The sequence below is a fragment of the Capsicum annuum genome, chromosome 9 (assembly GCF_002878395.1).
Source record: "Capsicum annuum cultivar UCD-10X-F1 chromosome 9, UCD10Xv1.1, whole genome shotgun sequence".
NCBI classification, from domain to species: Eukaryota; Viridiplantae; Streptophyta; class Magnoliopsida; order Solanales; family Solanaceae; genus Capsicum; species Capsicum annuum.
In genome coordinates this window covers 214,857,072-214,869,989 of record NC_061119.1, presented here as the reverse complement: position 1 = coordinate 214,869,989, position 12,918 = coordinate 214,857,072, and the positions used below count along the sequence as shown (strand labels likewise).

At 33.3% G+C, this 12,918-nt stretch overlaps 1 protein-coding gene across 3 annotated transcripts in view; it reads left to right on the top strand.

Annotated features, from left to right (window-relative positions):
* The first annotated feature begins 2,709 nt into the window (after positions 1-2,709).
* Positions 2,710-12,918, top strand: part of LOC107840999 (putative late blight resistance protein homolog R1B-16) — a 41,663-nt gene continuing 31,454 nt past the window's right edge. For 2 of the 3 annotated variants that reach the window (XM_047396570.1, XM_047396571.1), the window contains exons 1-2: positions 2,905-3,030; positions 3,131-3,185. The gene's annotated coding sequence lies outside the window, so the exon portion shown is untranslated. Of the gene's footprint in view, positions 2,808-2,904; positions 3,031-3,130; positions 3,186-12,918 lie in introns of those variants that run through there. The other variant, XM_047396569.1, reaches the window with a different exon arrangement.

Genomic DNA, 12,918 nt, shown 5'->3' with positions numbered 1-12,918 from the left:
AAATCAGCTAACTCAGCAGTGTGCAGAGCTATGTCGATCGGAAGACATTAAAAATCCAGAGCTAGAAGGAGATGTTGGGACACTCCATAAAACCCATAACATTTATCAATCTACTTCTGCAGGTAACATTTATCAATCTACTTCTGCAGGTACAAGCAAAGGAGTTAATAGACCAAGATACCAGAATGCAAATATGAATAAAATATTTGAAAAACCATTTACCCCAAAAACACAAAAAGACCATTTATTCATACCCCCTACAAATGGTATCAGAGCCTAGTAATTTAAAAAGTACGGAAGAAATATATGTACACAATGGAGAATAAGACAAGTTTCAAAATAAAATAAACACTTTTTTTACACCTTATACGAGAACAAGGTCAGAAAACATTGACTGAATGTGCACTATTATCTATGGTTGAAAAGTTGAACCAAACTGTGTTGGACACTTTGCCCGGCCACTAGCCATTACTTATACGAGAACGTCTTGTTGTGGTAGGGGGAATATGTCTGACATTCTAATACTTTATATATTTTTAAATACAATAAAGAAGTTCTCTCATTCTAAAAGTTATAATTAAAATTGGATATTCTTTAATTTTAAATAAACATATTTAAAAGTACATTTGTCCTAGACAAAGGCGTTTTTGGCTAGAGCAGCAATCGAAAATCTTTACTTTATAAGGTCTGAATCATACTTCTTTTTATAATTTAGTACAGAAAATAAAATTTAATTTAAAGTTATTGAATTTGTTGAATTTATAATTAGTATAATGACTTTGCTTCTGCCTTTGGGTATATAGATGTTACAACAAAAATATAATCGGTATAATTTCGCAAGTGAGTATCTATGAAAAGAGAGTTTGTATGTAACTTTATTTCTACCTTGTGAAGTTAAAAAGTTATTTTTGATAGACATTCAGAGTAAGTAAAGCATAAAATCACCTATAAAAAAGATAATATAATAGGAAAATACTTATGTTCAACTGAAAAAAGAGAAACGATTGCAACAACACATAGTTGGAAGCAAAGAAAATATGTAATAATAGAATCGAAGAACAGATTAATAACATGTGAATAGTTATAACAAAACTGATAAAGAAAAAGTAAACAACATTCAACTACCTATTAATTTTCTATCATAATCTCAACCTTCATATTTGCAAGTATATCATGTCAGGTCTACTTATCTCTTTCTATACTTCTTCCATGTAACTCTACTTCTCCTCATACCCTTACCATAGCCAATATCTCTCACCTCCTTGCTAAACATCTGTGCATTGGCATATCGAAAGTTAAAATATTTAATTTCAATGTAAACCTGTATATTAATGTTACTCTCAACTTTTAATACTAAAATATCATTTTATTTTGTAGTTTTAAATGTATCACGTGAAAAGTTAGAATAGTATTATTAAAAAATATTTTTTTAAATAGATTAAAAATAAAAAAAAAGATCAATTTTTTTTAAATGAAGAAAGTACTTGTTAAATTGTTATATGTTTCATTTAATAAAAAATAAAAATATTTATATTTTTTCAAATTAAAGATAGTCTTGAAAATTGAGTCATAGCTCATTGTATGAGTCAAAAAATTTGTTTTTTTTATGAGAAAAAATACTCCACTATTTGGCTCCTTAAGTCCTAAGCTGGAGATTTATTATTTATTTATTGATTAGCCTATAAAGTATTAGTATTAAAATATGTTTTTTTCAAATTAAAGATAATCTTCATAATTGAGTGATAGCACACAGTCAAAAAGTTTACTTTTTTTTAAGAAAAAAGATACTCCACTAGCTAAGCTGGAGATTTATTGTTTCTTTATTGATTAGTCCATAAAGTATTAGTATTAAAATAGTTATTTTTTTTCAAATTAAAAATAGTCTTCATAAGTGATAGCTCGCAGTCAAAAAGTTTACCTTTTCAAGAAAAAAGATACTCCACTATTTGGCTCCTTAGTCGGAGATTTATTATTTCTTTATTGATTAGCCCATAAAATATTAGTGGCAGACAACTAATCTAAATAAAAAATTTGTGATTGGTAGAGTAAATTGGCCAAGTTCTTCTTTAATATATTAATGAGGGATATCTTTAAATAATTAAGGTAGATCTGAAAAGGGTTAAGTATACACACATATTCTCCCTATCTCATAAATATAAAGAGATTATTTTTGAAGAATCGTCATTTAAATAGAGCAAATCAAATTAGTTATTAGAATAGAAAAAACATGACTGCTAATAAAGAAATCAGAACATAACATGTATTAACAAAATAAAAAAAACTTTTAAATCTTGTGCTCCTAAATTAAAGTTATATCATATGTATTAAAATATTTTTTAATCTTGTGGCCTTAAACACATCATGTATATAGTTGGAATAGTGTTGCCAAAAAAGAATATAATCAATTTTTTAAACAAGCTAAAATTAAAAGCAGATCAGGTTTTTTGAAATGGAGCAGATTAAGTTGTTATATGTTCCATTGAATAAAAAATTAAATTATTTTTGTTTTGCAAATTAATGGTAATCTTGATAATTGAATTATGTTCGAAAAGATTATCTATCTTTTTTTTAAAATAATAATTTTGCTCCTAAAATTGAAGATTTGTTTTGGTCATCCAACCATCTCTTATTATTTCTTTATTGACTTATTAAGTAATATAATATAAGTGGCAGCTAATATGTATAAAAAAATTGGTGATTGGTATAATTGTCCAAGGTCTTTTTTTACTATATCAATGAGCTAGGTAAATCTTTACATAATTGCATCAGTGACATCTGGAAAGGGTTAATGCAGAATTTGTATTAAGGTAGAGAGCTTATTTTTTATGGATCCTAATTTTATTTTAAAATATAATAAAGGTATATATCTACATAATCATCTCTTCAGAATTTTTTCTCTCTTAAAACGACAACTGATGTATTCTTCCATTTAAATAGATAAAAGCACTTTCCCCACATGCAACAATAATTGACGTTCTCATCCCAATTTTATCACAAGGCAAGCATACACTTTACTAGACACTCAGAGAGGTATGCCATTTTTCTCTTGATTTTAATCTTGATTACTTGCTACTATATCTTTGTGTTTATATATACTCATATTTGTGTTTTTTATTGTATTTTGTTGCAGTGATCAGTTGTTTCTTCCCAACTTTCTTCCTGTATTCACAAATAATCATTAAAAGGTTAGTTTCCCTTAATTACTCGTTTTCTGAGTTAATAACTATTGGTTGAGTAACCATCTGCAAAGTAAGCTCAACAACTTAGCATACCTACTGCCATCCTGTTATTTTTTGTTAAGCATGGTTCTGAAGAAAAAGATTACTCCCTTCATTTAAAAAAGACTGATGAAAAACTCATTCCTATAAAACGGATTAAAAGGAAAAGTAGATCATTCTTTTAAACAAAGAAAATTTTGTTTCAATAGAAACCCAGGTCCATTTCAATTTGTTTGTTTGAATTTGACTTGACACAAACCTAAAGAAAGTAAAAGGGACTTTTAAATCTTATGGTCTTAGACTAAAATGTCGTTTAATTTCATTGTCTGACTTCCTACCAAAGTTAGAAAATCCCACAAGTGGGGTATCAGGAAGGTGGGGTGAGTGATGTGTACACAAACCTTACCCCTACCTTTGCAATTGAGAGGGGTAGAGAGATTGTTTATGATAAACTCACGGTACAAGAAAACCTTTTTTGTAAACTAACATTAAAAGAGAAGGGAAGAAGGGAATTAATTAGTACAACATGTCCTGTGTAAGTCTCATAGACCATCACCTAATGACCATGGAAACATGTGTATTATACCATCACCTACTTATGTTCCACCGCTTAGGACTTGAAACTGCAAGTTGTAGGAGGCCAATAGTGTTAAAATAACACCATTCGAAAAGTTACAAAACAAACAGCAACATACCTATGTAATCATATTAAGTGGGGTCTGGTGAGAAAGACTGTTTCCGACAGATAAAGTTGCAAAAGAGTGAGTTAAAAACTAAGAAATCAGGCAACTTCAGTCTGCACCAATTTTATGCCAATGCTATTCTGTACATGCTAGATCATGAAATAGTAACTTGCCACAACGAGAAAAATTCGGAAACTACCTTAAGCCACCATCTCCCCCTTAGATCAAAGTCAAAAGTCCTAAACTTGAGAACATAATCTCTCATCAATCTATAACCACAATTCTCAATACAGTAGGGGGTATCGGTATACACGAACAGAAACTTCTCTCAATAATTTAACATAAAGACACAATTCTTTCTAGGACATACCCCTTCAGGGATACTAATCATAACTTATTCTAACCCCAGAGTCATCAAATTATGACTAACATTATTATGGGGATAGGCATTTATGCTTCTAATCACTCAACACTTCTTCATCAACTCCTTAGAATACTAGCATTTAACCTCTTAACCACTTAACTTTCAAACTCAACAGCATTCGTAAAACTATACCAAAGGAGTACATTGCCTACATATATTTCCTCAATTTAACTCTAATGAACACTGTAGAACAACTCACCAGACTTCTCCATACTACTATATCAAGAACACAAACTAGGTACGCAAAACACTTATAAACATTATTACTAAACTTTCCCTTTTAAGTATACTCTAAGGCATTGCTTTCTAAGAACGCTACTCTTAATTTTTCACTATCCTCTATCGTCATCAACCTACAATTTGCGGTCTCATGAGCATACACATCCTCACTCCTTATCACATAAAAATCCAATCTCCACTACTTAACCTTCTAACATTAGATCGTTAACCATATAACTAATATCAAAAAATCTTACCAAACGCCATACTACCAGGGGTTGAAACTCATTATTATATACTTAAGCCCTTATCCATTTAATGGCTCACCCACAATTCATAATTTCAACATTAGTCCTCATATACACATATACCTTACAATTACCACTTAACTTTTCATAAATTATCAACCGAGGCTCTTTCACAAATCTCATCAAGCCTACAAATTCATTCCCACAAAACATACATCATTAATCTTAAGCTACTACTCTTACGACCACATTATACATCTAAAATCCAAGCCTATAATCTAGCATCAATCATCTACCACCAATGAAGCATGCAACATAATATACTAGTCTATCAAATTAGGAAAATTAACTCCAGATACCTCATTTCATTTATTTACTACCTACAATCACAACCTCTCCATGACTTCACTATTACAACTCAAAATCCACTACATACCTTTTCAAAGGAAGTACTAGTTTACAACTACAAAAATAAAGACAATCAAAAGGGCGGGGGGGGGGGGGGGGGGATAAAGTCACATAATAGACATGGTCAACCTTAATCTTATATTATAATACAATACGATCCTATCTACAAATTCTACTTTTTCACATAATACTTACCTAAGCATATATTTAGACTACCTTCAAATTCCAAAAACAACAATGAGTCTATAATTATAACTTATTATCTAATCTAACCATTTCCATTCACAACTAATATGGGATTTCTATAACCACCATAACTATCCACTCTAGGCTTCTTCCCTATTTTTTTGAATAGATAATAATCACAGCCCAACACTTCTTCTGTCGAATGCCTTACAATCTACAAATATCAATACCACGTTAGTCTATCAATATAAAATGATAAATCATCCCTCAATCGATGGTTACACAACGAAAAAATATTTATTTACACAAGATAAAAGTTCCCCCCACTCTGACTTCTAATCTTGTGACTTCATATCACCAACTTCCTAGCCCAATCTCACTAGCAATAGGTCATGACACTTTAACATACACAACTTGGGTGGAAATACAGTTCTAACATTCTTCTACACATTATGCCCATTATGCATGACATCTGCAACAAGAATTTTTTAGAAAAGAGAATGGATACACTCTATACATCAAGCTCAAATGTACGACTGTTGTAGATAGGGGTATAAATTGAAATCGAAACACTTTACAGTACTTATGGACTTCTCTCAAGTTCTTGTACAATTTCACAACCATTTATGACTAAATAAAAAAATATCGTATCATTAGATTCTACGCTTCTACACTTGAATCATCTCAACAATGAGACATGCCTAAGAACATCAGACTAAGGAGCGAATTGGGATAACTTTACTTTCATATGGAAGACACCACAGAACGAACTAAAGTATGAAAGAGGAACATTGTGACTCCATAGCATGAACTAGAACATGAAGAAAAAGAAATATTCCTACACGTCTTGTAGCCTCCTACTTATAAGTGTGGAGCGCTACACACCTTTAAACAGGACTCTACCCGACGCGATTTCACAGACACCCTGGGACCATGAACCGTGCTCTGATACTAAGTTTGTCACGGCCCGAACCAGGGCCCTGACCATGACAGACATCCCGAACCATGAAGGTCCGAGAGTCCTTTTAACTTGTAATCATATACACCATTCATATACAAAGAGGAAATACATAACAAAATAAAATCATGGTCAACGAATAGAATTCAAAGGAACAATTTAAAATGGAGTTCCATAACTTCTAATAGCATCTAATAACAGTCTGCAAAATCTCTAATACATAAGAGCCAATATCTTGTCTAGAACTGGGAAAAGGCCCCGAGTGTAGACCATAATCAAAGAAAACAACCAAATATGAAAATCAGGACTTTCAAAATAAAGAAGGCTCACCAACTGCAACTTCTGACACACTCGATTCTATTTCTGAATGGGACCCCGGGACTGTGCCTCAGATCCTGAAATATAGGAGGTCAATACTAATGTACTGGTACACAGAGCGAACAAAATATGACGACCCGAACTTGGGCCCTGTCTATGACGGACATTCCGAACCATGAAGGCCCGAGAGCCCTTCTAACTTGTAATCATATACACCATTCATATATAAATAGAAAATACGGAAATAAAATCTGCTACGGAAACATGGTCATAATCTAAATTTAGTAAATGAGTAATAAAATCCAATATCAACTAAATACCATCTGAAAATCGTTTGCGAAATCTCTACTACATGATCAAATATCAACTGTCTGAAAACTGGGACAAGGCCCCCAGTACACCAAAATCATAATAAATAATAACTGTCTGAAAGAAACTAGACCCTTCTGAAATATACAAGGCTTACCAACTGGTACTCTTCACTCCTGTCGGATGAAATCTACTGCTTATCAGGACTCCTAGATTGTGCATCAGAACTTGGAGAGAGGGGGGTCAATACAGATGTACTGGTACGCAAAGCAATCCAAAATAAAGCTTGTATATATATATATATAAAATAGTTGAGAGCAATTTTGTCACATCATACATAAAGTGATTTTCAAAACACATGGGCACTTTCTAAAAATCATAAATCATTCTTATCAATACAATGTCGGATCTTTGTATTACTTTTGAGTTAGATAACACTCCCCTACAAGTCTTATATTTCACGGGCTATATGGAATCCTCCATTGACTCGGCGGGAAAGCCCCCAACCCAAGTGTGCCGCAAGGGTTGGAGTTCCTGAATCTGATACGCCACAGGGCTCTAGGCTAGCGTAATAAATAAACCCGAATCGACAAATCACGATTTTGGACAATGAGTTGTCTAAACTCACTCCTTCTTCGGAGAACCACCTAAACTCTCTTTAAGCGCAATTTTATCCTATTTTGAATCATGTATTTTTCTAGTTTCAACATCTGAAAAGTCTGATTTCAAACATGCATTCTATTCTGTTCTGAATTATCATGGCATAATCTGAATTGGTGTCGTCACACCAAGACTTGCAAGTCCTATTTCTGAGCCATAATGTATCATGCATAATTCTTTCGTGAAAATACAGTTCAGACCACCCAAACATGCAAACAGTATAAAAGATTTCATGTTCCGAAAACACAAGTCAATACTATGCAAGAATACTTCAAACATATGGTGGTCATGTACTTTTGAAAAAATTCATGAACTCTTTCATTATATGTATTTTCAACATTTTTAAATACAAACAACCCTCTCTTTTGAATTCAAGATTCATAACCAAATCATTCATAAATCAAGACACTTCGTAACATGCTTTTCAAGATGCATTTCAAAACAAATCATAGCATATCATGAGTAAAGGAAAAATCATAACAAGAGAGAGATTTTTCATGAGTCCTGCTCTCAATTCAATCATCAATCTTTAAAACACATTCTTAAATATATATACAATTTCAAATCAATTTGGGAGAAGGTCAAAAGACCAAAACAATACCGTCAAGATTTCTAAAACATGATTGTATTCATAAATCTGAAAACCCCTTTCTTAAAATCATGATTTTTATGCCCATGAGATTTTAGGAAAATCCCGCATACCTTAAATTAGAAGCTTTTGAATGAACTCTAGATTTTGAGGTGCTATACGTACGATTGATGGGTGCCTCTTGTAGCCCTCGCAATGGGGATTCCGAATCTTGAAGAATTAGGGAAAACCCCACGGTTGAATCTTGAGTTATCTAGGTTTTTAGTTTAAAACCCTAGAGAGTGTTCTTAGGTAATTTGGGTGAATAAAGTCATATTTTTGTGTTTTAGGAGTTTAATTCCATGTTATAGCTGGATAAGGGATGGAAGATACCCATTTTCCCCTTAAAAACGCGGAAACAATATCTGAAAATTTGGAGCGTGTGATAGGGTGTGCGTCGCATGCTTATCGTATGTTGTTACTGTCTCAGTCACTAAAATGGCCATAACTTTTCGTTCGGGTATCAGATTTAGGAGAAATCGATATCGTTGGAAAGCTTATTCCAAGAACTTTCATTTGATATATAGTAGGCCTTCTAATTTATCATATACCATGAGTTATAGTTGATGGAAGTTGACCCAAGTTTAAACATCCACTAAAACTTATTCGATTGAAATGTTTTCAACTCGTCTTAGAGTTAGGGGATTTTTGTGAACTCAATTCATATTCAAAGGTATTCTTACACTATAGGATTGATCACCACACATATATTAATAAGGAATCATCTAGTTTAGGTCTATAACTTAAGGACGATGGTCTTGATTCTAGCCTGAAAGTACGGGGTGTTACATTATCTCCCCTTTGGGATCATTCATCCCCGAATGATGGGTAGAGGCTTTTTGGAGCTCTAAAAGTGTAGAATAAAGAACTTAATATAGAGTTAAGTATTTTTCCTCAACAAAATATGTGAAGGCAGCGAACAAGCTTCATGTAACCCCTAGTGAAACGTGAAAGCACGAAACATGAGATAACAAAACATAACGTTGACATTATCTTTGCATGTGTTTTATGGCACTTGATCAAAGCATTGTAAGATATGAATTTTTCCTAAGAATCCTCGCCTTGATTAAGATTGGTACAATTCATGAGATGTAAATCTCGCGGGACATAAGAATATTATCCTTCTCCATCTTACAAGATGCAATAAAAATACTTAAGCTTGGAGACATTATTTGCCTACGCCCCAAACAATAAATTACATGCCTCATCATTCCCAACTTACAATTTTTCCCATACACGTCTAACCACACAAATTTGATTTCCATTGTAATACACTTCTATGTTGAAGCTTTCTTTGATTCTAGATCAAAGATTAATTTCTATCTAGATTATATATATATATATATATATATATATATATATGTATGTATGTATATATATATATATGTATATATCAAGTAGATTGTTGATTTCGATGTATATCTATCAGATCGTGGCTTTATGTAACAAATATTTCAATATCGTTGCATCCAGTATTTTTGTTTCGGAGGAAAAATGTGCTAACTTAAACTAAGGGACCCTGTACTCTACATCATCCATAAATCATCTCACCTCATCACTATAATCCAACAACTCCAGTCTTAATTCAAGGAATACTAACCACATGGCACATTGTTTTATTTCTTCACCCCACACAAAATTTAAGCCTGTCATTACTACACCCACTACATGGATCTCTCCCCACTAAAACCAACAATTTCAATCACTCTCACAAATAGTTTCACCATAATTTTCTCTTCTTTGCTATTTCGTACAACAAAAGTTCATCTCCTTCCTTTTCCTTTCACCTATAACCTCAGCTCGAGAATCACATCAAATTTCTCACCTTCAAGAACATATACTCCCATACCTAACACACTAGTACGCTTCCACAACCACCATCATACGAACATATGGAGGGTCATTAAGGGACCCGAGCATAAACATCATGAATGAAAGTAACATTATCAGACCATCACGCATACTTATTGCACTTATTCGAGGAGGTACATGAAGTGAAGATACGATAGAATACACACGGAGTACTTCTGATATCAAGTGTCTAGATCATCAGAGGGTTGTTCGGCACGAACACAACACATTGTGGTTTCCTTAGGATAGACCAAAATGAGAAACATGGATGCACATATCATAAGCTATATGGAATAAATCCGAAATTTATGTCGTTAACAACTAAGGTAAGGATTTCACTTAAAGCGATTGCTCCTCATTCAAGTGCTGATTTTTTTTCAGCATAAAATGATTCCGCAACATATAGAAATATATTTTTCTTATGGCCAAGCATGTTGTGAGACATAGGTTTGGATCATGAGCAGCATAACATATGGCTCGGATACTTTGAGTATTAGGTCGCTGAGCGGCATTACTGCTTCTTGCCTGGACATCAGAACATGACATGACTTACATAGAGAACTCAAACCTTAGACATCGGCAAGGATTGAATACATGCGACCTTGGTAGAATGAACTCTTAAACTGACGTAGGAGGAACATGCTTGAATAGGAGTAGGTTCATCATGACTCTTCTCTACTTGCCAAAATGAGAAAATTCAAAAACTACCTTAACTCACCATCTTACCCTTAGATCAAAGTCATAATCCTAGACTTGAGAACATAACTGCTTATCAATCTATAACCACAATTCTCTATACAATAGGGGATATCGGTATACACATGAACGCAAACTTCCTTCAATAATTTAACACAAAGACACTAAATTCCTTCAGGGACATCCCCTTTCGGGAATACTAATCATAACTTCCTCTTACCCCAAAATCATCCACTCATGATTAACATCATTATAGGCATAGATATCCATGCCTCTAAACACTTAAGAGTTAAGACTTCTGTTCTTGGAAGGGAAGGATGGTTTCAATTTGGGAAGAATGTTAATTTAGGGCTAAAGTGCTATTTCGCTACTCAAATTTGTGTTTAGGCCGAATTAATGTGGGTGAAAATGAACCAAATGCACTTAATGAGATGGAGTTTAAATGCTGAAATTTTCAGGTACGTGCAGCAGAGCATGCGTCACATGCTGCATCACACAGCACTAGACCATGCGACGCATGCATATCGCATGATGCCACTGTTTTGGGCATCCAAACATGCCCTAAACGACGCCCAAAAATTCCAAAACTCAATCAAGACGTACCCTTGACTTCCCCGATCATGAATTAATAAGAAAATCTAAAATCGGAGTTCGAGAAGGTCAAAAATAAAATCATCAAAGATTGGGAGCTTAAAATGTAACTAAGTTATTTTCTTTAACACTTAGAAAAAGGGAATCATTTAAGTTGTTAGCCATCTAAGCCTGTTACTAAGTAACATCAAATCGAGAAAACTATGGGGCGTTATGACTACTTAATGCATACTCTAAAAGCATTGCTTTCCAGAATGCTACTCTTAAATTTTGCTATTCTCAATCATCATCAACCTAAAACTCGCATTCTCATGAGCATACATACACATCCTCCCTTTTTATCACATCAAAGTCCACTCTACACTTAACCTTCTAACATTACACCGTTAATCGCATAACTTATATCATAGAAGAAACCTTACCTAGCAACTCAACGGTACTACTATGTCTACTAGCCACACGCAATATGTAATAGTCTTAGAAAATGCCACAACTCCAGATCACCTTGGGCATACTTCTACCTCATACATACAACATCATACTTTTTTACGAATCAAATAAACTTAATCTATGGTGTATAATCTATTGCATACACCATTCAAGCCTATTAGATCACTTTCATATAACTAGTATCATTAACCAAGAAATCACCACATCCACCTCTATGGACATCAACTGTTCAAACTTAATGTCTAGTGCTAAGCATGATTTACAACCCAACCTGACACATAATTCTCATAAAACATTCATCATTAATCTTAAGCCACTATTCTTACATCCACATCCTACATTAAATTCAAGCCACTAGTCTAGCATCAATCATCTACCACCAATGAAGAAGACAACATTATATACTAGTCCGTCAAATTGGGACATTCTATCCAAATACCTCAAAAATCTACTACATACCTTCTCACAAGTAGTACTAGTTTACAACTACCAATGGAAAGATGGTTAAGGTGGGTAAAGTCACCTAATACACATGGTCAACCTTAATCTTATATTATAACCCCATACAATCTTATCTACTTATACAACTTTCTCACATCACACTTACTTACCCAAGCATACATTTAAACTACCTTCAAGTTCCACAAGCAACCATGAGTCGATAATTATTACTGACTGGCTCATCTAGCCATTTTCATACTTCAAGCAGACAACAATTCACCTTAACTAATAACTCCTTCTCTACCTTCTACTAAACTAACACACATGCACGTATCACATCATTACCAACTCAATCTCATGCAAAAAGATTTGACTATACAAATATTTAACCAACACAAGAACAACAAGTTGCTAGTGAATCGAAATAGGCCTCACACGGCTTCACTAGATTTTGATTTTTGTGTTTTGAACAATAAAATGAAATGAATAACAAAGCAACTATGCTAGTGAATCGAAAGATCCCAACACGACTTCACTAGACTTTGATTTTTTTTTTCAAAAACACTATGATAACAAGATTATATATTACAAGGATAGAAAATTGATACACAATATTTAATGATCTAAGGA